Source organism: Staurois parvus, unplaced genomic scaffold (genome assembly GCF_062004578.1).
Source record: "Staurois parvus isolate SC_StPar_1 unplaced genomic scaffold, SC_StPar_1.0 ptg000192l, whole genome shotgun sequence".
NCBI lineage: Eukaryota > Metazoa > Chordata > Amphibia > Anura > Ranidae > Staurois > Staurois parvus.
The window spans coordinates 3,332,045-3,358,102 of record NW_028317988.1 but is presented as its reverse complement, the minus strand read 5'-3'; the positions used below and the strand labels follow the sequence as shown (position 1 = coordinate 3,358,102).

Sequence of the window (26,058 nt, the reverse complement as noted above, 5' to 3'; positions counted from 1 at the left end):
ACCTACTCTCCTCTCCTTTAGGCACACCCTGAAAACCCATCTCTTCAGGGAAGCCTACCCCACCCCCTGCTAACTTGCCGACCTCCTCCACTCTTCCTACCACTCCATCCCCCACAGCTATCTCCTCCTGTGCCACCATCCCCTCCCTCCTAGATTGTAAGCTCGAAAGAGCAGGGCCCTCAATCCCCTCATGTTTTGCATTGTATTGGTATTGTTCTGTCACATGTTCTGTCCCCCTTTGTAATGTACAGCGCTGAGCGAACTATTGGTGCTTTATAAATACTGTATAATAATAATAATATAAAATAATAAGAAATGTGGCATGCTTAGAGTATCTGACATGTGAAGTGAAACAGATGAGGATAATAATGGCCAGCAAAAAAGGCAAACAGTAAAAAATGGCATGTTCCCTCCCATTGGTGCTTAATTGAGAAACTATCCCCTTACATTGGTGGTCATTGAAATGCTTTCTTAGATTGGTGGTCAGTGAAGAAGAGCCCTCTTAGATTGGTGGTCTGTGAGAGAAGGATCCCTTTACATTAGTGGTCACTAGAAAAAGGACCCCCTTTAGTGGTGGTCAGTTAGAGAAGGGCTATTACACTGGTGGTCAATGGAAAAATTGCTCCTTACATAGATGATCAGGGGAAGACTGCCTACCCCTATCCTTGCAGTTATCGGATTGTCCCTCCTTTTCCATGAAGCCACCAAGGATAGCTGATAATGTGACCAGACTGGAGCTCTCTCAAAATAGTTACGTATAAGCAGGACTTTTTTTCAACTGGAACTTGGCGGAACTCAGTTCCACCACCTCTGGCTCAGACTTTCTGCTCCTTACTCACCACTATCACTTGTGAGCACAGAAGTCCGGCTTCCATATTTACTATTATAATAATATTACCTCCCCAATCATAGAAGGGTAAATAGACAATGACATGGATGAGAAGGATCTTTGACTATATTTAATGCTCTATTGACACAATGAGAATGATAAATGTTGGAAGCGGACTACCAAAGATTCTCTAAACCAGGGGTCTTTAAACTTTCTAGACAAAGGGCCAGTTTACTGTCCTTCAGAATTTACTGTGGCAAATTTGAGGAAAAAAAAAGTCCAGTGGGAGTAAACAATGCCCCATCTTTGATGTCAGTGAGAGGAATTGTGCACCTTCGTTGGTGTCATCAGGCCCCATTGTTGATGTCATTGGAAGGAATTGTGCCCCATCATTTGTGTCCTTGGGCCCCATTGTTGGTATCATTGGGAAGAATTGTGCCCCATCATTGGTGTCATTGGGAGGGATTGTGCCCCATCGTTGGTGTCATTGGGAGGAATTGTATCCCATCATTGGTGTCATTTAGAGGAATTGTGCCCCAATTAATGGGGCCTAATGACACCAATGATGGAGCACAAGTCCTCCCAATGACTCCAACAATGGGGCCTAATGACACCAATGATAGTACAAAATTCATCCCAATGACACCAACAATGGGGCATTGTTAACTCCCACTGGACCTTTTTTTTACTCCAATTTTCCACAGTTAATTTTGAAGGGCAGTAAACTGGCCCTTTGTCTAGAAAGTTTAAAGACCCCTGGTTTAGAGAATCTTTGGTAGTCAGCTTAAATATAGTCAAAGATCCTTCTCATCATTGGTGTCATTGGGCCCCATTGTTGGTATCATTGGGATGAATTGTGCACCATCATTGTTGTCATTAGGCCCCATTGTTGGAGTCATTGAGAGGAGTTGTGTCTCATCATTGGTGTTATTAGGCCCCATTATTGGTGTAATTGGGAAGAATTGTGCCCCGTCATTGGTGTCATTGTGAGCAATTGTTCCTCATCATTGGTGTCATTGTGAGGAATTGTGCCCCATCACTGGTGTCATTAGGAAGAATCGTGTCCCATCGTTGGTAACCTTATGCCACATTGTTGGTGTCATTGGGAGGAATTGTGCCCCATCATTGGTGTCATTGGGCCCCATCGTTGATGTCATTTGGAGGAATTGTACCTCATTATTGGAGTCATTGTGCCCCATCCTTGGTGTTGTTGGAAGGATTTGTACCCCATCCTTGGTGTCAGTGAATGGAATATTACCCTAAGTGCCCGATAAAAGCAAGAAAAGAGCCACATCTGGCCCCGGGGCCACAGTTTGGAGTCCGCTGCTTTAACTACTGAAATAATCTTTTGAAGTGACTTTGTCTTCAACTGTACTACTGCCATATCAAACCATAATGACATAAATGAGCACATTCTCTGTTGCACAACAGTAGAAAGACACTAAAACTTCTTTGTTATCTGTGTCTTTTTCAAGATTTGTAAAAACTACAGTAGTTTCTGTGCTTTTTTTAATTAATAATGCTGTGTTCATCTTCTAAGTAGCATCATCTGAGAAATGGATGCCAAGATATTTAAAGGAATAAACCCTCTCCATAGGCTCGCCAATATTTAAAAGTGACTGAATTGGGTGCCATCTATTCCTCTTTTAACTCCACAATAAGTTTTTTGTCTTCTTTATATTAAGCTCCTAATTATTTGAGGCAGATCATTGTACAACATTCCTAGCCTCCTATTAGTTCACACATGCATGGTAATAATGATCGCCAGGTGAAGCTGGTGCTTTATTCCACAGCGCACAAACAGCTAGATGTCTGTCTCTAACCTAAAGAATTTCTATGGGTTTTGCCAAACACACCTGTATCTTTCCAAACATTTAGTAATTGTCCCTTCATACAGTCAGGGGATTCTGCTGCCACATTAGGGGCCCATTGTCCTGGGATCTGGTTAAGCCAGTTTATCAGAACTGCTCACTATACCTGTCTGCTGGCTCCCAAAGTGTATTACAACCTTGACCAGACACAAAGTGTGTGCCTGTTGGGGTTAGTAGGTCTCCTCACACAAAAGAAAGATTTGGAGGAGGTCATTGTGCCACCTCTAATGAGAGCCTCAGCTGTCAGCGTGCACTCAGCTACTAGGCGTCCTTACAGGAACCACACTGGACCTGGGATTCAGTAATGATTTGCAGTTCTACATCATTGTCTATTTGTTCTCTGCAGAGTCTTTTTTACTCCTATAAGGAGTACTTGCAGTATGTGAGCAGGGAGGTGACACTTTCCTCCCTTTTTTTCCATGTGCGAGAATCAGTTATCTGTTACACAATGAGTTGTGAAGGACAAATCCCAAAAGGAGTGCTAGTCCTGAGGGTTTCATGTGTAGTGCTACCCCCCAAAGCAGCCGCTTGGTAATTTGTATTTTCTGTTCAGTGCCTCAACTCCAAGAACAACCCCAGCCCCTGGTTGAATGGAAGTCACTGCAAGCACTTATAACTACATGAGTATAGATAGAAGTCAGAGATAAACAGTGCATATAAGCATTAACTGCAATGTGAATAATAATACTATACCTAGTGTAGAGAGTATACTTTAGGAGAATGACTAAGATCTGATGCAATGTTCCCTGAGAGATACCTCTTAGCGTAAGCAATGGGAGAAGGTCTCTGTGTAACTGCTGTAAAGGGGCAGTTGTTAGTCCTAAATCTTCAGCCGGCTAGTGTTGGGGCCCACTTGTACTGTTGGTGCACATGAGAATAGTCCCAATCAAGCCTGCAGGCAGCATTAAGGTTACTAGATGGCTGTGTAGTAAGTTCCTACAAGGCTCAGTCTCTCTAGAAGCAAACAGTAAATCCCCACAGCAGCAGCTCACCCACAGCAAATAATCCACTATGCTCTGCACCTAGGTGACTCTGTCGGCACCCCAAAACTCAGCACTGCAGATCCCATTCAGGCTGCTGATATGCAGCAGTAATGGTGCACACTGGACAGTGATGTGCACTCTTTGGTCTACCTCATGGCAAGAGGAAGCTGTGTTCTGCACAGCCCAAGAAAATGCAGCTCTTCCCCCTCTCCCCAGCAATCTCTCTCTTAGGAATGTAGTTCAAAAGATCTTGATTACACAGTAGAGTCTCTCCTCAGGACTACAATTCCCACAGTGCAGTGCTGCCTGACTCAATCTATTGAACTCTTCCAGCTCAGCAGCTCCCTCCTCTTGCTGATATAGCTGTTAACCAGTTCAGCACCGCAGAGCAGTAGCTACAGAGAGCAGCTGCAGCCAGTGTTTCTCTCACACTCATTCTTGGCCAAGCACCTGGCTACACGCATTAATGTACTGGAATGCAGAATTGATCGGGGGCCAAAGTCCAACAAGTACACAGCTATGAATACCTGCCAGCAGCTGTAGGTGTTTGCTACTAATTGATTTTGGTAGATTTGTATGTTTATGTAATATTTATATATCAATCCATCAAACCAATCAAGACAGAAATATAGGATCTGCCATAGCTGACTTGTTTTTGAAGTAATCCTCATCCTGGCTTGCTGAATAAATGAATAAGTCATAAAGCAAAGAAAAGGATGAACGTCCTAGAGCTTTAACATGTTTGATTTAAAGTGGATGTCAGGGAATATTTAAACAAAAAACAAAATTGTACATCTCTGAAATACACATTTGGGAAAACTCAAAGAGGCATTTGTCATAAAAATACATTGAATCCAATGAGTCCGTTCACATCTGTGTGTTGCTTTGCACTGTGTTGGTAAAAATGAGGCTTGTCTGATTTTCTTTGCATGTGATGCCCAATAAGATAATGAAAGTATGTTAAAAAATACAGCAGCTCCAGTATAAGTGATGAGACCTCATGTATACTGCAGCTCTAGAATGCTGCTTCTTCAGCCGTTTGAGCTTTTTTGTCTCTGCCTGTAACTCCCCTCTATGTTACGTGTCCATGTACACTATAGGCATTTTCAGGAGTTTACAGGCAGAAAAAAAGCATCACTTGTGCATTCAGGAGAGGAGCCTTGGAGCATATAAATGCTAAAAAGTTCCTTACAATTCCGTGCATTAACACTAAGCGCATTCCCCATCAAAGTGCTTGTAAACTCTTCCATATACTCAGTGAAGTGACTGGCCTCAAGTGGTGATACACAGAGATGAAACATACCCTCCTACATACAGTAACTTGTAGCTGTTTATCTGCAGTCTTCTCTACATCTGTTCAAAGTGCTGAAATTATTAAGCTTGTCTGACCTGTCAGAAAACAGGGGGTGGAGAGCTGAAATTACACACTGCAGAGCTCTGAGAGCCAATTATCAGGAAGAGACAATCCCCCCCCCTACACAACACACAGGAAGAGAGCTGAGGCTGTCAATCTGCTGGTGGTCCCTCCCTTGTCACCCTTTTCTCTTGGTGTCAGGATAAACTTCTCAGAAGTGATTCATGCTGATAGCAGAGGAACAGGGCAGCAGATAGAAATGACATGTAGTGCTCTTAACTGGTTTCCGCCCAGCCTACTGTACAATGATAGCTGGACAGGACCGCTCTTGTTCTGGGAGGACATCATATGACATCCTCCCATTCTTGCCGCGCATGTGCAACTCCGGATTGGTGGTGAGCTGTGTCCCTCACCAGGGGTGGACTGACAACTCATGGTGCCCCCTGGCAATAGGGGATCATGGGGCCCCTTTGTTCTTGCCCAAACTTAAAAAAGCCTATGAAAAAGGTATCAGGGGCATCTCATGGGGCCCCCTACTGACCCCGGGCCCTCGGGCAGTGCCCAAGTTTCCAAATGGTCAGTCCGCCCCTGCCTCAGACGCATTACCGATCAGGATAACGAGCCAATGACGCTGGCTCTTTACCATGTAATCAACTGTGTCAAATCACAGATGATCACATGTAAACAAATACTAGTTATCAGCATTTCCTTCCTCATCGTTGTCACTGTCTGAGGAAAGGAAAGCCAATACCAGATTTTCCTGTCACAGGGGACATTTACACTGATAATCAGTACCCTGATTATCAGTGCAGCCCCATCAGTGCAGCATATCAGTACCCATCAGTTCTACCTAGCAGTGCCCATCAGTGCCACCTTATCGGTGAAGCCTCATAATGTGTCTCTTCATCAGTGCCCATCAGTGCAGCTTATCAGTGCCCATCAATGCCGCCTCATCAGTGGCTATCAGTGCCACCTCGTCAGTGCAGTCTCATCAGTGCCCATCAATGCAGCCTCATAAGTGCAGCCATTCAGTGCCCATCTGTGCAGCCTCATAAGTGCAGCCGTTCAGTGCCCATCAATGCAGCCTCATAAGTGCAGCCGTTCAGTGCCCATCAATGCAGCCTCATAAGTGCAGCCGTTCAGTGCCCATCAGTGCAGCTTATCAGCACCCATCAGTACAGCCCAGCGATGGACTGACCATCTGGAAACTCGGGCACTGCCCGAGGGCCCGGGGTCAGTAGGGGGCCCCATGAGATGCCCCTGGTACCTTTTTCATAGGCTTTTTTGAGTTTGGGCAAGGATACAGGGGCCCCATGATCCCCTATTGCCCGGGGGCCCCATGAGTTGTCAGTCCGCCCCTGGTACAGCCTATTAGGGGCCCATCAGTGCAGCTTATCAGTGCCCATCAATGCCGCCTCATCAGTGGCTATCAGTGCCACCTCGTCAGTGCAGTCTCATCAGTGCCCATCAATGCAGCCTCATAAGTGCAGCCATTCAGTGCCCATCAGTGCAGCTTACCAGCACCCATCAGTGCAGCCTATTAGTGCCCCTCGGTGCAGCCTCATTAGTGCACATCAGTGAAGAAGAGCAATTACTTACAGTATTTGCACAATTTTCTAACAGAAATGAAGAAAAGGTTGTTTTTGTTTTAATTTCGGTAGTTTTTAGTTTGTTTAGCAAAAAAATAAAACACCCAGTGGTGATTAAACACCAGCAAAAGAAAGTTCTATCTGTCTCAAAATAAATGATAAAAATGTCATATGGGTACAATGTTGCATGACCGCACAATTGTCACTCAAAGTGTGGCAGCTGAAAGCTGAAAATTGGCCTGGGAGGAAGGGGGTGAAAGTGCCCGGCATTGAAGTGGTTAATTGAGACAAGTACACGCTATGCTTTGTTTATATTGTATGTCTGTTGTTTACAACCACTTTAATGCATTCTGGCCAATAGAATGTATTAATGCCAGATGCGGGAACACACATGCAAAATGCTGCTTTTTACTGCATTTTTGCTGCTGTTAAACTCCTGTAGAAGAACAAAGCATCAATAGTATACAGTGTGCATGAAGCCTAAACAATTCTGAGCTCCAGCCCTGCCCTGAGATCTGGAACGTAGTGGGCGGCACGCTGAGCACTGGGAAAAAAATTGTATACCGCTGTATTAGGCCTCTTTTACCCAGGGAGGTAAAAACAGGTGGCTGAGCCAAGAATTGACTGCTCCCTGGCCGCCCAAGTGTAAAACACAGCTGGAGGAGGCTGTTCGTATGCCATGATGGCTTGTCAAGCTCAACCAATCAAAGCCAACAGCACCACGTTGTAACCACAAGCCAAATGCTTGGCAGCTGCAACACAGGGTGACCAGATTTTCACACTGAAATCCGGGGATACCCGACTGATCATGCCCACTTTTTTGGGGGTGGGACAGTGAAGGTAATAGCAGCATGCGAAGAGCGGCACACCAAGCGTTGGGTGTGCCAAATTCTGCTAACAATGGTTTATGAACCCCTGAGCCTACCTTGCTTAGGGTCAGGAATGCAGACCCAGGTGTGCACTGCAGGTCACCTTCATATGGAAAGTTAAGGTGCCAAAAAATCCACATCCTTGTCTACTGCAACAAAGTATACACAAGCTGAGAGGGGAGGGGCTGGGAAGACCATATAGTATGGGTATGTGACATCATCAGTAACCCCGTACACAGTCGGGAGCACACGATTTTGGATTAACCGCTAGCCAAAAGAAGGCTATAGCGCGGTTGTCCATGGACGTCCTCCCAGAACGCGCCCTCCACGTGATTAGGTAAAAGGCCAACCACAGCGGCCTTTTACCACGTGATCAGCTGTGTCCAATGACACAGCAGATCACAAAGTTAATACAGTTGCCGCTTATCAGCAGGACTTTCCTCACGCTGTCACAGTATGAGGAAAGTACTGCCAATAATCAGCAAATGTGACAGGGGAGATCTGCACTGATAATCAGGGCACTGATTATCAGTGCCACCTGTCAGTGCCTCCAGTCAGTGCTGCCAGTCAGTGCCACCCGTCAGTGCCGTCTGTCAGTGCCCATCAGAACTGGTATCATTGCCCATCAGTGCCACCTATCAGTGCCCATCATTGCTGCATATCAGTGCATCATCAGTGCCTCCTCATCAATGCCCACCAGTGCCGCCTCATCAGTGCCAATCAGTGCTGTCTATCAGTGCAGCCTCATCAATGCACATCAGTGAAAGAGAAAAATTACCTGTTTGCAAAATTTTATATTAGAAACAAAGAAAAACTTTTTTTTCACATTTTTTGCTATTTTTTAGTTTATAGTGCAAAAAAATAAAACACCTAGTGGAGAGTAAATACCACCAAAAGAAAGCTCTATTTGTGTGAAAAAAAATGATAAAAATGTCATATGGGTACAGTGTTGCATGACTGCAAAATTGTCATTCAAAGTGCGACAGCGTTGAAAGCTGAAAATTGGCCTGGGCAGGAAGGGGGTGAAAGTGCCCTGTAGGCAAGTGGTTAAAGTCAACGGGACTCGATTCTGCATTGAAGTTAATGGGATGCAATTCTGCATTGAAGTCAATTATCATTACCGGCACCCTCTTTTTTTTTTGTATCGGCAAAACACTGATAACCCTATTTTCAGCAGATAATTTTCGGTGGCTGATATATCGATGCATCGCTACTGGTCACCCGACAAAAAAAAGTGGCAGGGTCATCTACTGATCACCTGGCATCAGCTGCTTAGCCGCACTCTGAAAAGTGATCCACCGCAGATCAATTTTGAGATCATTGGCTAGTGTGAACCTATGCTTACAGCGGTTGTAAATCTCTGACATGAAATATGAACAAATATGCTTTGTTCCTCTGCTATCAGCATGAATTACTTCTGACAAGTTTTCCTGACACCAAGAGGTAAAAAAGGTGACATTAGAGGAAGCTTCAGAATGCAAGTGTACAATCCAAACGCACACGTTCCTGCGTTAAAAATGGCTGTGTGTATAAGTGGGTGCTGCAGCGACTGTTGGCTGGAACCGAACAGAATCAGCAAGGGAGAATGTCACCAGCACACCGAGGATCACCAATATGGGTCCAAACGTTTTAATGAACAATCACATAGTTACAGCAAGGCAACGTTTCGGAGTCTCGCAGGACCCCTTCATCAGGCATGTGACAATCCTCGGTGTGCTGGTGACATTCTCTCCTGTCGTCATCGTCATTGCCTGATGAAGGGGCCCCGCAAGACTCTGAAATGTTGCCTTGCTGTAACTATATGATCGTTCATTAAAACTTTTGATGATCCTCGGTGGACTGGTGACATTCTCCCTTATTGGAGGAAGCTTCAGCACACAGCCTGTGACTGACAGCCTCAGCTCTGTTCCTGTGTGCCATGTGAAGGGGGGTGTGCCTTTCATCTCCAATCAGCTCCCACTGAGCTCTACAGAGTGTAATTTCATCTCCCCTCCCCCTGCTTTCTGGAAGCTCCGACAAGCTGTATAAATTCAGCATTTTGAATGGATTTAGAAAAAACACTGCAGATAAACAGGTACAACTTATGTAGCAGGATGTTTTATCTCTGTGTCACCTGAGGCCAGTCACTTCACTGGGTGTATGTAAGGGTTTACAACCACTTTAATGCTAGTGACAGACCACATCATATATATTATACTTTGATCCTTGCTTTGTAGCACCCTGGAGCGGCGTGTGGCTATGTTCGTGAATTGACACACAGCGGATGCACAGACTGACAAATGTACAGGGACATGCAAACCCAGACTGTGTGCATTCAGGGCCATGCACCCACCCCTGTATACCTGTCAAACTCGGCCGTATGGCTGTGTCCGTACAGCCGCTGCATGTCCATTCATTAACATAGGCCACCAGAAAGCAGCTCCAAACGTGTGAAGCTTTTGATGTCAAGATGTCCTCTATTGAAATATTAGAAGCAACATTTAATTATGTTCTCTTTCCAGCTAGCAGGTTGGGTGTTGGGGATTTTATATATCATTTACTTCTAATAAATGAATGTGAATAAGAGTTGTCTTTGTCATTGACAAGGAGTCCCTATCCTGAATCCCATCCTTGTTTCCTCTCAGTCGTCTTTATGAAAAACAATGTGTTGAACACAATACAACAAGCAGATTAAACCATCTATATCTGTCACAGATTGACCTATTTCCAAGAGCGATACAAACAAAACGCTGATTATCTTCCGCTCTTGCTGTCAAAGTACACAAAGTTCTAGGAGATCTCATAGAAATATACTTCTGATTTTATTTAGATGGAAATTTACCAGCTATAGGTACAAACTAGCAGATATTTGCTCGATAGCGGAGAACGTTCAGCGACCTGTACACAAAAACAACAAAAATGTGCGCTGGAGAAAAGAACGTTTGAGAAGTGATGTGTCCTCTCTACCAAAGATTTAGAATTCTGTCCAGCCACCTTACTAATTCATACACCTCTGCCAAACAGCACAGCCAGGGGGTGACACCACTTCCTCTGTTAGGGATCTTGCACACGGGTGGTTTGGCCCATACAGCGTAAAGATCTGATGATTTTGGATGCGGGGAGGAGGGGGGAGTTACAAGTACAGCATGCAGCCTGCTACCAGCAGCCTGTTAAAATCAATGACAGGCTGTAATACCTGGCAGCTACAAACAGCTGGTTGCTGTTCCAAGAGGTCTTCCCTTATTCCCACAAATGAAGAAATTCCTTGTTCAATGCATACATCCCTGGACACACACAGCCCTAGATGCGAGTACCACTACTTAGGTTTCACCTAATCTTACATAATTATGCTGAGAGATGTGGAAGCATTGATTTGTAAAGGGTCAGTAATAGCAGCCAGTGATCTCTAGCAGTCTCATATAATGTGTCTCAAGTCTATGACTGCCTGCTGAAGCATGTTTGTAGGCTCCAACAACTCATATTGTATGTTTGGTCATGTATGGTTTCTGACCATCTCCCATAGCATGTCTGCAATCTCTGACCATCTCCTATAGTCTGTCTGCACTCTCTGACCATCTCCTGTAACATGTCTGCAGTCTCAGACCATCTCCTGTAGCATATATTCAGTCTCTGACCATCTCTCGCAGTATGTCTGCAGCCTCTGACCATCTCCTGTAACATGCCTGCAGCCTCTAACCATCTCCTGTAGCATGTCTTCAGTCTCTGACCATCTCCTGTAGCAAGTCTTCAGTCTCTGACCATCTCCTGTAGCAAGTCTTCACTCTCAGACCATCTCCTGTAGCATGTCTTCAGTCTCTGAGCCTCTCTTGCAGCATGTTTGTAGCCTCTGACTATCTCCTGTAGCAAGTCTGCAGCCTCTGACCATTTCCTGTAGCATGTCTGCAGCCTATGACCATTTCCTGTAGCATGTCTTCACTCTCTGACCATCTCCTGTAGCATGTCTTCAGTCTCTGAGCATATGTTGCAACATGTCTGCAGTTTCTGATCATCTCCTGTAGCATGTCCGCAATCTCTTGTGTAGTGCCCCTCTAGTTGGTCAGGGGTAGCTAGATAGGTTTTTAGTTAGAGTCTGTATAACAGCCTGGGACGAGTTAGCCTGGGATGAGTCAGCCAGATAACTTTAAGTCAGGGCTGAGGGATCTGCAAGTCAGTTCCCGGATACCTCCCTTACTCTAGAGGCTTGAGAAGTTTCTAGAAGGCAGTGGGTGTGGGTGAGGAGGGGCTGATCTACATGTGTGAGTGATTTTGACAAATCTCCAAGCAGGAGGCTTGGCATGGGGTGAGGACAACCCTCACAAATGATCAAGCCTGATCAGCAGGAAGTGGTCAATCAGTGTTGCGTAGCAGATGGAGTGAGAGGCTGGAGTGTAAAGCCTGGGAGGGGGTCTACCTACAGGCAGATGCTAGAAAAGGGGACCTCCACTGTGCCACTGTCTACTGAACAGCAGGGAAGAAGGCAGCCCAGCAAAAGACCTGAAGGTAGCCACCAACCCTTGGAGCTATCAGGAAAGGACAGTGTAAATTAATTTGCACCCCCTGGGCCAGATAAGGGGAGAGGGCAGTCAGAACTGTTTGACTTTGGCAGCTTTTAGATCCCCTTGCCGAGGGAATACCCTCAGTGCAGCTGGGTGAAGAGGAGGTTTCACCTGGGGTCTGAAGAGGTACACCAGAGATCTGGAATGCCACCAGAGAAGAGACAGATTTTTCTTTCTTGTCCATAGAACATAGTTGTTAAGGAGATTGTCCTCATAGTTCCCAGTTCCTTGGGCATCCCATGCATCCCTCAACCCCATCCGGGTTCAATACCCCTAAATAAAACTAAAAAAACATGCATAAGGACTTGTTACTGTCTCCAGTGTGGAGAAAGAAAATGTGAGTTGCCTGGTTGTGCAGAGCTATAGGGGGACCCAAAACTCAACAACTCCTAAGGAAGTAGTGCTACACCTGTATCATCTCTTGTGTTACGACTGCAGTCTCTGACCATCTCCTTTAGCATGTCTTCGGTCTCTGACCATATCTTATATCATGCCGGTGATTGCTGACAATCTCCTTTTGCATGTCTTTATGGAGATGCTGATTTAATTTTCCAGCAGGACTTGGCACCTGCCCACACTGCCAAAAGTACCAATACCCAGTTTAATGATCATGGTATCACTGTGGTTGATTGGCCAGCAAACTCGCCTGACCTAAACCCCATAGAGAATCTGTAGGGTATTGTGAAGAGGAAGATGAGAGTCACCAGACTCAACAATGCAGGCGAGCTGAAGGCCGTTATCAAAGCAACCTGGTCTTCCATAACACCTCAGCAGTGCCATGGGCTGATCGCCTCCATGCCACGCATTGATGTAGTAATTCATGCAAAAGGAGCTCTGACCAAGTATGGAGTGCCTACTATACTGTACATGGGCATACTTTTCAGTAAGCCAACATTTCTGTATTAAAAATTTTTTTATTGGTCTGCTAATTTTCTGAGATACTGAATTTTGGGTTTTCACTAGCTGTAAGCCATAATCATCAAAACTGAAAAAAAGAATGCTTGAAAGATATCACTCCGTGTGTAATGAATCTATATAATCCTTCCTCTGGATCAACTGTGGGTGTAATATTATAACCTTTTTTTTTTTTGGTTGAACAGGATGGACTTTTGTCTTTTTTTCAGCCAGACTAACTATGTAAATATATAATGTATGAGTTTCACTTTTTGAATTGAATTACTGAAATAAATTAACTTTTTGATGATATTCTAATTTATTGAGACCTCAAGGAGCTTACAATCTAAGGTCCCTAACTCACATTCATACATACACATACTAGGGCCAATTGGGACAGGAGCAAACTAACCTACAAGCATGTCTATGGAGTGTGGGAGGAAACCAGAGTACCCAGAGGAAACCCATGCAGGCACAGGGAGAACATGCAAACTCCAGGCTTCAATGAATGGAGGAGCTGGACAAGTATAGTTAGGATCTCTTGATGAGAGTCTGTGACAGCCTGTGAAAAGATCATTCCAAAAAAAACTGGCATCTCCGGTTTTGGTAATTGCTCAGGAGTTTAACCACCAGCCAGTATGTAATAGCTCTTAGACACCATTCACACTTGTGCCACTTGTCATGTGACTTTGGACATCAAACCGTACCCCATGTTTTCCAATGATAACCATTCAAATATATGCGACTTAAAGTTGCAGTGACTTCAAAGTAGTTCAAGTTCTACTTTGGTCTGACTTTCATTCAACTTGAGGGCCATAGACCAGGGCTATCTATCTATGCTTGGGCACCGCTCAGGGGTCCCAGATGCATGGGGCCCCATGATAATTTTGCATTACATTATACTTGCCAACTATCCCGGTTTTGCCAGGGCAGCCACACTTTTTACTACGTTTTGCCAGGTTGGCCGGTATTAGACTTTGATTAATGACACATTTTCCTATTGTGTAACCACTTCAATACCGGGCACTTTTACCCCCTTCCTGTGCAGGCCAATTTTCAGCTTTCAGCATTGCTGCCCTTTGAAAGTCATGCAACACTGTACCCATAAAAAAATTGGATCATTTTTTTCACGCAAATAGAGCTATATTTTGGTGGTATTTAATGACCACTAAGTTTTTTATTTTTTGCTAAATAAAGAAAAAAAAACCAAAACGTAAAAAAAAACAAAAAACGTTTTTCTACATTTCTGTTATAAAATGTTGCAAGCAGAATGTAGCAAGATGAACTGGAACACACAAAGGTGAATGGAAACATGTAAAACTCCTGAGAGGACAGGAGTTGGAAATTATGGCAGGGTGATCTTATTGCTAAGAATCCAGGACATATAAAGAAGTCAGGGACTCACTGAGCACACCATGAGCCACCTAGAAAAGAAAGACCAGTCTTGGGTGAATTAACCCTTTAAAAGAGAATTATAGGGAAAGCTTTTTTGGTCATACTTCTTTTGGGGGTCACAGGAGTACACTTACTTTTGTTTTCCTGTGACCCAGCATCAGCAGATAGTGGACTATTGCCTGCTATAAGCAGACGAGGCAGAGCCAATCCAGGTGCTGGAAGGATCCAGACAATATTGTCGGTGATCCACAGAGCTGTCTCATTGACGGCTGACTCCACTTCTTACTGTGTGACTGAAAGCCAGAGTCAGCTGAGCCCACGCCTTTCCCCGACCTCACACTCCAGTGAGTGCTGGAGGAGCAGAATGGAGAGCAGTGAATGACCGATCGATCTGAGAGCCAACATGGGACAGCTGCATCATGGAGGTGAGGAGATGTAGGTCTATTTTTTCATATGCCCATACTTTGAGCAAGAAAAACAGTGTGGTTTGCCTATACAGAAATGCATTGAAAAAAACAATACTTTTTATGAACACTTAGGGGGCTATTTTTTCACTAGAATAATGTCAAAAGTATTCTCCCAACCGTGATTAATTCTGACCACAATTTGCTTAATGCAGTGATCTCCTGTGATTGTAAACGCCTTCTAACGGCTGTAATGACATATTTTCCTGATTGAGGTATTTCAGGGAAAATTTACCATTATGGACACTAGATGTACAGTAGCTGGCGATCCTAGGAAATCAACATATTAAAGTGGCACTTCACTCTCTCAGTCAACATGGACTATTTTGAATCTTTATGCTGCTAGCATTAGTAAATAGATAGGAAAATATATTATATTTACTTGTGTTAAACAATATTTGTTTATGTTTCTTCACTTACTTCTTGCTTTTTTTTGCCTAGGCAAATTATGTCATACATCCCAGGAGTCTTCTGGAGGGGAGGACGGGTTTTCTTAGCTAAGTACACCTTTGTGCTTGTATGCCTGAACTAAGGGTAGATGGATTCCAAGAAGTCAATGTTACATGAAGCATCTGCCCTTGCCCATGGCCAGAAATGCTGGGGCGGAAAAGGGGAGTTCAAAGTGATTTCTCAGCAAAGTAAAGCATAAAAACATGAAAGGATGGGGGAGTTTGCTTTGAATATTAAAATTGAATTAACTATTTTTGCTTTGTGGTGCTTAGATGCAGTGTAGTTCTAAAATAGCAACATATGGTCAGAATTCGTCACAACTGGTTGTATGCTGGTGAAATACACTATGTTGCCAAAAGTATTGGTCGACCTGCCTTTACACACACAGGAACTTTAATGGCATCCAAGTCTCAGTCCATAGGGTTCAATATTGAGTTGGCCCCGCCCTTTGCAGCTATAACAGCTTCAACTCTTCTGGGAAGGCTGAAGGTTTAGGAGTGTCTATGGGAATGTTTGACCATTCTTCCAGAAGTGCATTTGTGAGGTCAGGATCTGGTGTTGGACAAGAAGGCCTGGCTCGCAGTCTCCGCTCTAATTCATTTTAAAGGTGTTCTATCAGGTTGAGGTCAGGACTCTGTGCAGGTCAGTCAAGTTCCTCCACCCCAAACTCGCTCATCCATGTCTTTATGGACCTTGCTTTGTGTACTGGTGTGCAGTCATGTTGGAATAGGAAGGGGCCATCCCCAAACTGTTCCCACAAAGTTGGGAGCATGAAATTGTCCAAATGTCTTGGTATGCTGACGCCTTAAGAGTTCCCCTCACTGGAACTAAGGGGCCAAGACCAACCCCTGAAAAACAATCCCACACTATAATCCTCCCTCCACCAAACTTTACACTTGGCAGTCAGGCAAGTACCGTTCTCCTGGCAATCGCCAAACCCAGACATGTCCATGGGTTTGCCAGGCAGTGAAGAGTGATTGGTCACTCCAGAGAACACATCTCCACTGCTCTAGAGACCAGTGATGGCGTGCTTTACACCACTGCATCTGACACTTTGCACTTGGTGATGTAAGGCTTGGATGCAGCTGCTTGGCCATGGAACCCCATTCCATGAAGCTCTCTACTGTTGTTGTGCTAATCTGAAGGCCACATGAAGTTTGGAGGTCTTTAGCTATTGACTCTGCAGACAGTTGGTGACTTCTGCGCACTGTGTGCTTCAGCATGCACTGACCCCGCTTTGTCATTTTACGTGGCCTACCACTTGGTGGCTGAGTTGCTGTTGTTCCCAGTTGCTTCCACTTTGTTATAATACCACTAACAGCTGACCGTGGAATATTTAGTAGCCAGGAAATGTCACGGATGGACTTATTGCACAGGTGGCAACCTATCACGGTACCACGCTTGGAGTCACTGAGCTCCTGAGAGCGACCCATTCTTTCACAAATGTTTGTAGACGCAGTCTGCATGCCTAGGTGCTTGATTCTATACACCTGTGGCCAAGGAGGTGATTGGAACACCTGAATCCAATGATTTGGAGAGCTGGCCCAATACTTTTGGCAATATAGTGTATGTCCAGCAAATGTATAAATAGACCCCGGTTTTTTGTTTTGTTTTTTTTAGATATATATAGGGGCTGCCACTGTTGTCTGACTCTTCAGCCCCGGTTCACACTGATGCAGTGTGGGAAATGTAGAGATTCCTGTGCGATTCCCATACCACATAGCAATCACACTGTGTTCTGCGATCTGCTGCGGCTGTCAGTTGAAAGTTAACGACATGTCAAAAGCAAGTCGCAAACACAGTGCGCTGGCCTGAACGGGATCACATGGGTATAAACAACTATGCAATCTAATTCCAGTGCAAATAACAAAAAGCTTTCCACGCCATTTTGATGCATATGTGGTGTGGTTTGAGCCATTCGGTGGAGGCTGGTTCACATCATGCCGTACATGAATCACACAGGAACACATAGGGCTTTCCTGTTCAATTTACATGCCGTTCTGTGCGGTACAATTTTAGCCCATTCATTTTCAATGGGCTAAAATCACACCACACCAAAAGTAGTGCATTTACTACTTTTTAAAACGCCCTGCAGCCAGATCACATGGTACAAATCTTCTATGTGATCTGGTGCGGGCAGGTTTCTGGGCTAATGCATTGTGTTTGTGACCTGTGTTTGGGGTGTCACATTAGTTTTCTAATGACACCCGCTGCAGATCGCAAACCGAGTGCATTTTGCATGCAGTTTGAATCGAACAGGAACTCACAGCATGTTCTTGTGTGATTTATGTGCGGGAATGGTGTGAACCTACCCGGAATGGGCTTAAATCACACCGCACAGAATTACATGTGATTTACACAGGAATGCAGTGCGATTCCTGTGCAATTCGCATGCAGTTCACAGTGGCACAACGATCGCCATCACAGCATATGTGGCTGCTCTGGGGCCTGGGGTGGGAGAGGGCCCCCTCGGGGAGGCCATTAGGAAAACTAAGCTGTGAAGTTTCCAGTATGGGAGGGGTGAAGTCAGACCTCAGGATGGTCCCTAGTCACACATCCTCCTCTGTGCAGTAAGAAGCGTCATAGCAGTGTAGATTTATTGTCTTCTGAACTTCTACTACAGACTGAAAAGAACCTGGTATGCCTAATTCACTCCAAAATCCCAGAGTTTCTCTTCAGCTAAAACCTTACAGGACAGTTGAGGTCTGTAGTTCTAGAAATACATTTAAAAGGCCAGAGTTTAACCCTTTGAGGAACAAGGGACGTCTTTGTCCCATGTTTTTAATTGCCTGTATCATCTCATTAAGAACTTAAAATCCTTTTTTTTTTTTTTTTGGTTTGAGTCAAAATTATAGTTCTTATCAACAAATGGACTACACTGACGGCTCTCCTGCTACCCGTCTGGGATCTTAGATTGTAAGCTCCAAGGATCAGGGCCCTCCTAACCCTCTTGTATTGAACTTTATTGTTGCTGTATTGTCTCCCGTTATATTGTAAAGCGCTGAGCAAACTGTTGGCGCTATATAAATCCTGTATAATAATATTAATAATAATAATAATTTAGGCAGAAATCAAGATCAATGACATGTATTATCACAGTCAACTTCCCCGAGACAGGGTGGGGGCTATCAAAATGTTTTCCGTGGTATTCCATGATTAGTAGTAATACCCCTGGTTGTCCTCCTTCTGAAGATGCTAGTTTCCTGGCTGGTTAAAGTGGTTTTAAAAGCACAAGGTTTTTTACCTTCATGCATTGTACGCATGAAGGTAAAAAACCTTCTGTGAGCAGCTCCCCCCTCAGCCCCCCTAATACTCCTCTCTTGATCCAGCGATGTGCACTGGAGTCTCGGTTATCCCGGCACTCCCTCTCTTCATTGGCTGAGACAGCAACTGGAGCCATTGGCTCCTGCTGCAGCCAATTATAGCCAGTGAGCCAATGAGAAGAGGGAGGGGGTGGGGCCGAGCTACGGCTCTATGTGTGAATGGACTCACAGAGCAGCGGCTGGGGGAGTGCACATGCTCAGGTGCCCCCATAGCAAGCTGCTTGCTATGGGGGACTGGCAGGAGGGAGGAGCCAGCCAGGAGAGCTAGCGGGGGACCTGAGAAGAGGAGGATACAGGCTGCTCTGTGCAAAACCATTACACAGAGCAGGTAAGTATAGACATGTGTTTTGTTTTTGTTTTTTTAATTTTTTTTTTAAATTTAAGCCTTTAGAATCATTTTCAGTTGACCTTTTGGCTTCAATTCTCTGTGAGTCTCTGATCAGGAACAGGCAAGTTAGCCAAGGAAGGGGGGTGCTGTTGAGGGGATCACATTTTTTCTATGGGGTCCCATGATTAGTAATTACACCCTGGTTGTCTTCCTTTTGAAAATGCTAGTTTACTGGCTGTTAAGTTGACCTTTTTGCCTTTATTACCCATGGAGTCATTGATCAGAAGCAAGCATGCAAGTTAGCCGGGGTAAGCTTATCAAAGTTTTTCTATGGGGCCCCATGATTAGTAGTTACATCCCTGGTTGTCCTCTTTCTGAAGATACTAATTTCCTGGCTGTTAAGTTGACCTTTTGGCTTTAATACTCTCTGAATCACTGACCAGGAGAAAGCATATAAGATAGCCGGGAAGGGGGCTATCAAAATTTTTGTATGGGGTGTCATGATTTGCAGTTATGCCCCTGGTTGTCCTCTTTCTGAAGATGCTAGTTTCCTGGCTGTTAAGTTGGCCTTTTGTCTTTAATACTCTCTGAGTCACTAATCAGTAGCAAGCATGCAAGGTAGCCCGGGGGGGGGAGGGGAAGCCTAACAATTATTTTCTCTTGGGTATCACAATTATTAGTTATGCCCCTGGTTGTCCCCCTTCTGAAAATGCTAGCTTCCTGGCTGTTAACTTGACCTTTTGACTTGAAAACCCTCCAAGTCACTGAGCAGGAGCAAGCATGGAAGATTGCCCGTGGGGAGAAAAAAACTATTAAAATGTTTCTGTGGGACACCATGGTCAGTAGTTACCGTACACTCCTGGTGGTCCTCCTCCTGCTAGTTTCCTGGCTGTTAAGTTGACCTTTTGGTTTTATTACTCCCTGACTCACTGATCAGAAACAAGCAAGCAAGTTAGCCAGGGGAAGGGGAAGCCTTTCAATTTTTATCTGTGGGGTCCCATGATTAGTCATTGTCTTCCTTCTGAAAATGCTAGTTTACTGGCTGTTAAGTTGACCATTTGTCTTTATTACTCTCTGAAGCAAGCATGCAAGTTAACTGGGGTAAGCTTTACCCCCAAAAAATGTATTTCTATGGGGCCCCATGTTTAGCAGTTACACGCCTGGTTGTCTTCTTTATGAAAATGCTAGGTTCCTGGCTCTTTAGTTGACTTTTTGCCTTTAATACTCTCTGAGCCACTGATCAGGAGCAAGCATGCAAGTTAGCCAGGGAGGGGGCTATCAACATTTTTCTTTGGGTCCCCATGATTAATAGTTACTCCCCCGGCTGTCCTCCTTCTGAAAATGCTAGTTTTCTTGGCTGTTAAGTTGATCTTTTGGCTTCCATACCCTCTGAGTCACTGATCGGAAGCAAGTATGCAGGAAAGTCAGATAAAAGTCGGATGGCCATCTCTGCATCCTTGTTCTGGATCAGCGTCACGGCTTTACATCTATGGTAACCTTACGACGAACAGAATATACAGGTCCAACTAAACATTTTCAACCGTTCTGAACCAATCGGCTTGTTAGTCAATAAGAGGAATATGCTACTTACTTGTGACACAACAATCAGATCAGTGATGAGGAGGAGGAAATAAAAAGAGAAGATGATCTAGTGTTTTGGTTTCGTCTGATCCTTCCAAAACCGATATTGATCTCGGAGTTGGCACCGTGGTTGGCCCAACACACGACTTCCCCCGGTGCAGCGCTGGCAGCGGTTTCAGTTCCTGAGGCTCATGATGTTGCAAGAGACGAAGTGGGATCCAAGAAGGGAAAAGAAAGCAGCATCTCTGGACTGTAATAGGATGTTGTGGAGTTGAAGTCACACTCAGCAGGCAGAGAGCAGGGGACCCCTGGTGGCTGCAGACCGTCTCCGATGGGCTGAGCTGTTACAGGAGCATTGGGAGAGCTTTCAGTGGTGACAACCAGATAATGCGGAGTGAGTGAGTTGGAGGAGCACTTGTGTCTAATGCAGATTAGCGGTAGGCAGGGAGCAGGCTGTCTGGGGCAGGTCAGATCCAGAGACAGACACTGAGCTGTCACACTAATAATGGACTATCAGTGATGTAACACTACATCTGCAGGATGCTGCTGAGTTCCTTTAGTGGAAGTACAAAGAAAGTACGGCGTATTATCAGCAACACTGTATTTTCAATTATTACCGTACCCATTTAATATTTTTTAAAACAATGTTCACAAATTTAAAAAATAGCTCTGCCATATATTAGGGCTTATTCACCAGGTGCGGTGCAGCAATGAGCGCAAAATTGCACTTTTTACCTGCATCACACAAAAATGCGCTGCCTTTCGTAGACGACGCATGTGGGTGACAATTATTCTTGATGGCAGCCGCACGCATCTAGCAAACAGGCACACGTTTGCACCGGCCCAAAAAGCGTGGTTCCTATAATACTATGCGTTTTGGTGCGGCACATTCTTTGTGCATTTCACGCACATAGGGCAGCCTTTTAAAATTAATTTTTTTTGTGCAAAAACCCTGTGCTATTGTTATAAAAAATACACTCCCATAAAAAATAAAATACATAAAAATAAAACCGTCAAAGACTATTACTCCAAAGTGCAATCACCACACTAATCTCAATAAATACGCTGCTCAAAAAAATTAAAAGGACCACTTTGTAATCAGAGTATAGCATCAAGTCAATGAAACTCCTGGGATACTGATATGGTCAGTTAAGTAGCAGAGGGGGTTGTTAATCAGTTTCAGCTGCTTTGGTGTTATTGAAATTAATAACAGGTGCACTAGATGGGCAACAATGAGACAACCCCCAAAACAGGAATTGTTTTACAGGTGGAGGCCACTGACATTTTTTTTACCTACTCAGCTTTTCTGACTGTTTTTCACTAGTTTTACATTTGGATAGGGTCAGTGTCACTATTGGCAGCATGAGGTGATACCTGGACCCTACAGAGGTTGCATAGGCAGTCCATCTCCTCCAGGATGGCACATTAATATGTACCATTGCCAGAAGGTTTGCTGTGTCTCAGCACAGTCTCAAGAGCATGGAGGAGATTCCAGGAGACAAGCGGTTACTCCTGGAGAACTGGACAGGGCTGTAGAAGGTCCTTAACCCATCAGCAGGACCAATATCTTCTCCTTTGTGCAAGGAGGAACAGGATGAGCACTGCCAGGCCAGTGGTGTGAATGTCTCTGACCAAACGATCAGAAACAGACTTCATGAGGGTGGACTGAGGGCCTGACATCCTCTAGTGGGCCCTGTGCTCAATACCCGGCACCATAGAGCTCAATTGGCATTTGCCATTGAACACCAGAATTGGTAGGTCAGCCACTGGCACCCTGTGCTTTTCACAGATGAGAGCAGGTTCACCCTGAGCACATATGACAGACGTGAAAGGGTCTGGAGAAGCTGTGGAGAATGTTATGCTGCCTGTAACATCGTTCAGCATGACCATGTTGATGGTGGGTCAGTGATGGTTTGGTGAGGTATATCCATGGAGGAGCACATAGACCTCTACAGGCTAGACAATGGCACCCTGACTGCCAATAGGTATAGGGATGAAATCCTTGGACCCATTGTCAGACCCTACACTGGTGCAGGGGGTCCTGGGTTCCTCCTGGTGCACCACAATGCCCGGCCTCATGTGGTGAGAGTATGCAGGCAGTTCCTGGAGGATGAAGGAATTGATACCGCTGAATGGCCCCCACACTTGCCTGACCTAAATCCAACTGAACACCTCTGTGATATGTTTCAGTCCATCTGACGCCGCCAGGTTGCACCTCAGACGGTCCAGGAGCTCAGTGATGCCCTGGTCCAGATCTGGGAGGAAATACCCCAGGACACCATCCGTCGTCTCATTAGGAGAATGCCCCGACGTTGTCAGGCATGCATACAAGCACATGGGGGCCATACAAACTACTGAGGACCATTTTGAGTTGCTGCAATGAAATTTCAGCAAAATGGACCAGCCTTCTGCATTATGTTTTCTCTTTGATTTTCGGGGTGTCTTTGAATTCAGTCCTCTGAAGGTTGATAATGTACATTTCCATCAAACGATGGGGCATCCTTACATTCCTAACACATTACCCAGTCCATATCAGTATAGATATCCAGCAGGAGATTTTTCCCCATTGAGATCTGATGTGTTTTCAAAGTGTTCCTTTAATTTTTCTTGAGCAGTGTATATACCCAATAACCGTGAAAAGCTCCTTAATGAAAATTACCAAATGTTGACACAGAATGTGCATATACACAACAATGCTCATAAATGACACAATCATCATATATCATCTGCAGTTTTAACCTTTTTTATTTTTCATTTGTTTACTGCAGATGATATATGATGATTGTGTCATTTATGAGCATTGTTGTGTTTATGCACATTCTGTGTCAACATTTGGTAATTTTCATTAAGGAGCTTTTCACGGTTATTGGCATCAGTGCCGAACTTGCATGAGTACTTGTACTCGATCCGATACCTTTGCAGTGTGATTTGAGCCCATACAAAATGAATGGGCTCAAATCGCACAGCAAAGAATCACATGTGATATGAACAGGAATGTGGTGCGATTCGTGTCTGAATCACATCTGATTTCCATGCAGGTATGATGCAATTTGCAGTGCGAGTTGAGCCCATTCATTTTATATGGGCTCAAATCGCACTGCAAAGGTATTGGTAATCGGTATAAGCGAGTTCTTGAGCATAAGTATCAGAGCAACCCTAGGTATTGGGTATTCATTTGTTGAAATTAATAGGCTGCCTTAAAATGCGTGCAGGAACATGCACACTCAGACGCACCTCCTAGTGTAATTAAAGCCCAACACCAAAGATTAGAGAAAAATCCAGCTTTGCAGTCAATCCCCCCCATACCGCATTATGTCTAGAGGTGTCGGAATAAGAAGGAATACCTTGTTCTAAGCTATAGCAGAGTACCTCCAGGGATACGATGGACCCCCGCAGCCTAAGATGCTCACAGCCAGAGTTGCAAGCTCACCTCCTTCACATACAATACGGGGTCAAGGAGTTAGTTCACCGTTTTAGAACAAAACAAAAACCCCTTAGTCCTCACTGCACTTACCTTTGTGGGTGATACAGGTTTATTATCTGTGCAGCCCGGTGTAGCAAACCTGGGGGATTGAAAACTGCACTGTACTTCCTCTAATTTCTCTAGGGAAGGCGGGATGGTGCAGAGTGGTTCTGCTTGGTCAGCACAGTCATGTGTGTGTGTGCTGACCAATCATAAGCGCTCTGATCTGTTCTGTCTTCCCTAGAGAAAGAATATGTTGGTTTGGGCTACAGACCACCCTGAATTGATTATGTTGTTCTTAATCTGTATTAGGTGGTTCAGCAGATGAGTGGAAGGGTTTTAACTGCCTTAGAGGTATGGACCTCCTAGTTAGCCTACTTAGCTGGTACAACTGCGATGTCGCTTCAGTAGAAAATATATTTAAATGGGGAGAGAGGAGCACCCACTGTCCAGAGTAATGCAACACGAGCCAAATGCGTTTCTGTGAATTTCCTCCCCCTTCTTCAGGGCTGTTGATATGTGTAAATGGAGATGGGTGGCTCTCTTGTATGGACAGATTTCAGCTAGATAAAGAAGCAGCATGGTACCTTCGAGGAGCCCACCCATCTCCATTCACATGTACCAACAGCTCTGAGGGAGGGGAAGGCAATTCCCCAAAATGCGTTGGCTCAATTTGTACATTCTTTACTCTCAATAGACAATTGGTATCCTTCCATCAAGTGTGGCATTACTCCGGATGCCAGGCGTTCCTCTCTCCCTATTTAAATATCTTGAGATAAAAGAACAGCATGGTTTTCAATCTCCAGGACTGCTGCCCTGGGGTGCGTGGACAATAAAATTGTATCACTCACAGAGGTAAGTGCAGCGGGGACTGCAGAGGTGGGGAAGGTGTACGATGTTGGTTCATCATTTCATTTTAACCCTTTAATAGCACTTCATTGTACCTAATGGCCAAAGGAAGCAGAAGATAGGTTAAGTAGCAATGCCCATTTCTGTACTCCTACACAGAAGTCTGCTGCAGAGACCCCTAACCCCCTCCATTCCTGTACACTTTAGCTTGCCATACATTATACAATTTTTTGTTCAATTTCCTTTAGATTTACCTTCAACTAGGTAGTGCAAGGGCCTGCCTGATTGTATACAAATTGAGAGTGTTTAGGTTTGACCTCATATTATATGGTTTTGGAAAATCTAAAGCAAAATTGCATAAGAAAATTGTATAATGTAAGGCCAGCCTTACACATAACAGGCATTTAACCGTTGAGGATCCATTATCTCCTGCGCTCAAAGACTCAGATCAAACGGGCATTAGTAACAAGCAGCGTGTTCATCCGCTGGTGATCAGAGGTTGTGCAGCTCTATCATGAAGCTGGGGAAGCTTCATAAAACTGTAGAAGAAGATGAAAGAGAGCGCACAAACCTTGCGCATTACCTCGATAAATAGTGACTAATTTTATTATTAAGGAAATATACTCACAAAGTGATGGTGTAACAGGCATAAGTAACCATAATCCACACAGGGTTACAGGTAAATCCAAAAAGGGGGGGGATGAAGGCTAACGCGTTTCAAAGGGTATTTGTTTTTTTTTTTTTTATCAGCTCTGATGAAGAAGGGAGCACCCTTTGAAACGCGTTAGCCTTCATCCCCCCCCCCCCTTTTTGGATTTACCTGTAACCCTCTGTGGATTATGGTTACTTATGCCTGTTACACCATCACTTTGTGAGTATATTTCCTTAATAATAAAATTAGTCACTATTTATCGAGCTAATGCACAAGGTTTGTGCGCTCTCTTTCATCTTCTTCTACAATTTAACCCTTGAGGTCCATAGGGGAAAGGGGTGGGATCATTGAAAGTTTGATTTTTTTTCTAATACTTAGAATTGTGCTGTAAACTGTATCTAAAGTCAAAAAGGTTTTTTTGTTTTAGATAGGGAATGGGTAAAACCCAGATCAAGTTTGTTTTTACTGTCTCTGGGATAAATTCACTAACCGTTATCACTAGAGATGAGCGAATTATTCAAAAATTCGATTCGGCTGATTCGCGAAATTTGCGGAATAAATTCGATTCGAGGCGAATATATTCGCTGCGAATTTAACTTATAAAAAGGGTGTTTCTAGGCTTCAGAGAG

General features: G+C 44.5%; 1 protein-coding gene across 1 annotated transcript in view; it reads right to left on the bottom strand.

Annotated features, from left to right (window-relative positions):
• RD3 (RD3 regulator of GUCY2D) overlaps positions 1-20,902 on the bottom strand; it is a 56,604-nt gene extending 35,702 nt beyond the window's left edge. The window contains exon 1 of the mRNA XM_089677801.1: positions 20,476-20,902. The gene's annotated coding sequence lies outside the window, so the exon portion shown is untranslated. The remainder of the gene's footprint in view (positions 1-20,475) is intronic.
• Between the last annotated feature and the right edge of the window lie 5,156 nt (positions 20,903-26,058).